We start from the raw sequence: 4,202 nt of genomic DNA, 5'->3' as shown, positions 1-4,202 counted from the left end.
GATGTACGCTGGACCCAGCGGCAAGCACAAACCAGGCTGGACCTGAAAGGCCCTTAACGAGACAGTAGGTGACACAGTCCATTTAAGGAAATGTGTTTGTACCATTCATACCCGTCTCATGATAGAATGTCTTCTGTCTAATTGAAGTTTTTTGTGGGGCAGTTTATCCCATAAAATGAGTTGGCAGCATAGTGCATGCAGCTAATGTGACGGCTTCCTTCATTTTGGACTCTCCAGATCGCCATTATCTTAAAGGTCAGGAATCGGAGAGTTATCTTATGTTTTTCTGTCAAGGCCGTTTCCAGTCAGCCAACAGCACCAATTTTTCTGTTTACCAAATTGGAAAGACGTGAAATCACAGCATTGGTTTACTTTTACCTAATCTGCATGTGACTGGTAATTGTGGTGGTTCTACTGGCATAACTTTTAGCTGTTACAAATGATGGGCTCCTGCTCTAACTGTATACTATTTGCCTGAGAAGGATAATGTTTTTAATAAATCCAATATGTAACATGGTGATTTAACAGACTATAATAGCATGGAAATGCTCAAATTCCAGGACATTAACAGCACAATAAAGCAACCTCAGTCCAAGAAAAATTTGTATCCCTACTTTCAACATCTAATATTTGTTGAGTTTCACCCCTGTTATTAAAATTACCCCACAGTTACTTTTCTTGCTTTTTTTCCCCCGACTAGCTTAACTAGTCTTTATTTCCTCTCTCTGACCGGGACCTGGGGCTGCCATCTGTGAATCTCTCTCGCTCTCTCTCTCTGAGGTAATCTATATAAAAGCTCTGTTGACAAGGGTGATGGATTAAGTGATGGCAATTAACTTGTTAGCTTGGGGGGAAAGAGCTCAGTCTTGATGAAGTCCTTGTCCTTGGAGCCATGCTGGACCCCCCATACTCACACTGAGGTCTGCAAGAGTGAAATTTATTTTGGATGTGTGTGTGTGTGTGTGTGTGTGTGTGGTTGTATACATGTGGTAAGGATCCAAGGTGAGAAGCTAACACTGGGAGGCATAATGATTTTCTTTGTGTCCCTTCCTTGATGCAAGACCTTAACATTCTAAAGTGAGGGAAAGAAAATTGCTCTGACTTTAGGGGTAACGGGACAGATGTTCACTAAATTCAGGAGTAGGTAGCGGTGGAAAGACATGACATCGATATATAAAGTATTAAATTCCACATTATCTGAGTCTCTGCTCAGAGTTCAGATTAGCTCTGATAAGACTTGAGAATCCATGGCCCTCACTAATACTCGGGGAGAGAGATCCACATATATTTCCACTGGCCAGCAATGACGTTAGAGAAACCATATCAAATCAAAAAACAGGATTTCACCCAGAAGACCGGGGTTCATGTCCCGCGTGAAAGCAAAGTCAACGTTTATTTGAACTCACTTGTGTTACGTAAGTTTCAATGCCACATATGCAAGTTATGTAACATTAAGACGAGCTTTTCCGTTTTGTTGCATAAACAGCTTGTGCCATGCAGCGGCTGAGCAGGCGCACGGATGGCTCATGTTGTTGGACAATTGTAGGAAATAGCACAAAAAATAGTGCATAGGAACTTTTCATATAAAAAGCGTTGTATGAACAAATTAAGTACGTTGAACCAAGGTACATGACCAGATTAATTCCCTGCTGACTCTCACCAACCGCTGTCTGTGCAAGTTTAAGTTTTGTAGCTCTGGCCATCCCTTCTGAATATTGACTATAACACTGTACCTCAGTGCCTATAAAACACGACAATAATTCATTAAAGCAACATTTCCTAATTGTTTTACCTGAGTATAAATAAAAACCAAGTTGTGGCTGCTCTGACTTTTAGTAGGGCGAGTGGGTATGATCTCCCAGGACGAGTACGTAATGCTGAATGGCACGACATTGACATTAGAACCAGGAGGTTGTAACGTCTGCTGCACAATGACACTTTGAGCTCGACGTTGCTCATGCCGCTGTTCTAACAGGAAGTGAATTGATGCTGCTTGGAAAAACTAAGGGAAGGAGGTTGTTCCCCAAAATCTCCCAATACATGGCCCGGTCCTCCTCTCCTTCATAAAGTTCAGTCGCCCTGTCCCATGTGCAGAAAAACACCTCCAAAGCATGATGCTACCCCCCATGCTTCACAGTAGGGATGGTGGTCTTGGGATGGTCCTCATCATTCTTCATCCTCCAAACACGGTTAGTGGAATTAGGACCAAATAGTTACATTCTGGTCTCATCTGACCACATGACTTCCTCCCATGACTCCTCTGGATCATCCAAATGGTCGTTGGCAGACTTAAGACGGGTCTTGACATGTGCTGGTTTAAGCAGGGGAACCTTCCGGGCCATGCAGGATTTCAAACCATGACGTCTTAGTGTATTCCAATAGTAACCTTGGAAACGGTGGTCCTAGCTCTTTTCAGGTCATGGACCAGCTCCTCCCGTGTAGTTCTGGGCTGGTTCCTCACCTTTCTTAGGATCATTGAGACCCCACGAGGTGAGATCCTGCATGGAGCCCCAGTCCGAGGGAGACTGACAGTCATGTCTAGCTTCTTCCATTTTCTAATGATTGCTCCAACAGTGGACCTTTTTTCACCAAGCTGCTTGGACATGTCCCCGTAGCCCTATCCAGCCTTGTGGAGGTGTACAATTTAGTCTCTAGTGTCTTTGGACAGCTCGTTTGTCTTGGCCATGTTAGTTTCTTACTGATTGTATGGGGTGGACAGGTGTCTTTATGCAGCTAACGATCTCAAACAGGTTTGACAGCCCTAATATATACAGTGAGGAAAATAAGTATTTGAACCCTGCTATTTTACAAGTTCTCCCACTTAGAAATCATGGAGGGTCTGAAATTGTCCTCGTAGGTCAATGTCCACTGTGAGAGACATAATCAACAAAAAAAATCCAGAAATCACAATGTATGATTTTTTAACTATTTATTTAACTATAAGCTCTGAGATAAAGCTTGGACTGGCTCCCTCCCTGACTACAACTCAGAACTAGGAAACAGCATGTATTTGGACACAATTACCCTCAAAAGAAAACTAACCTCCCTCGTTCCAACTGGGACGTCCAGGTCAATAAGAACGGCAGAGAGTTACTGCAGCTCTGTCAAAGCCTGGGTATGTACATTATCAACGGTCGGCTCCGAGGAGACTCTACAGGTAGAACCACGTTCCGCTCGCCTCTCGGCAGCAACACCGTGAACTACATGGTCACAGATATAGACCCTTCCTCTCTCAGTGCCTTCACAGTCGAACAACTGACCCCACTGTCTGACCACAGCCAAATTACTGTGTTTCTCAGAAGGTCAGTGACCAACAACAGCACCCCCCCACAGCCCAGCAAGCTGTTTAATATCAGGAGATCTTACAGATGGGCCGAAAACAGCACCGAGGAGTTCCAGAAAGCAATCAGCTCGGCCCCAATCCAAACACTACTAGACTCCTTTCTGGACATCACATACGTGCACAGTCCAGAAGGCGTAAATAATGCAGTTAGACATGTCAACCACATCGTCACGGAAACTGCCAAGGAATCACAATTAAAACTATCCAAAAATAAACCTAAGAACCCCAAAGATGACAAGTGGTTTGAGAAAGAATGTAAAGAAATTAGACAAAACGTTCGGTGATTATCTAACCAAAAACACAGAGATCCAGGAAATGTAGACTTACGCATTCTCTACCGCGCCACACTCAAACACTACAAACACACACTCAGAATCAAAAAGGCACAACACACACACACAAACAACTGACATTAATGGAGGAGTCCATAAACACAAACCAATTTTGGGAAAAATGGAAAAATCTGAAAAAATCCCAACATGTTGAATTGGCAATACAGAATGGAGACATATGGGTCGGCCATTTTGAAACACTCTACGAGCTATTACCAAGCAACCCAGACCCAAAGCAAAACCAAATTATAACAAAACTGAATTAACTAGAATCAGCTGTAAAAGACAACCAGAACCCTCTCGACTCCCCCATTAAGGAACAGGAACTAAGAGACAAACTCTGAGCCCTAAAACCCCGAAAGGCCAGCGGGCTCGATGGCATCATGAACGAGATGCTTAAATACACAAACCCTCAATTCCAACTGGCCGTCCTGAAACTCTTTAACTTGATCCTGAGTGTAGGTTACTTCCCTGACATCTGGAACTACGGTCTCATCACACCAATACACAAGTCTGGAGATACATCT

The sequence above is a fragment of the Etheostoma cragini genome, chromosome 17, assembly GCF_013103735.1.
Source record: "Etheostoma cragini isolate CJK2018 chromosome 17, CSU_Ecrag_1.0, whole genome shotgun sequence".
Classification (NCBI taxonomy): domain Eukaryota; kingdom Metazoa; phylum Chordata; class Actinopteri; order Perciformes; family Percidae; genus Etheostoma; species Etheostoma cragini.
This window is presented reverse-complemented; position numbering follows the sequence as displayed.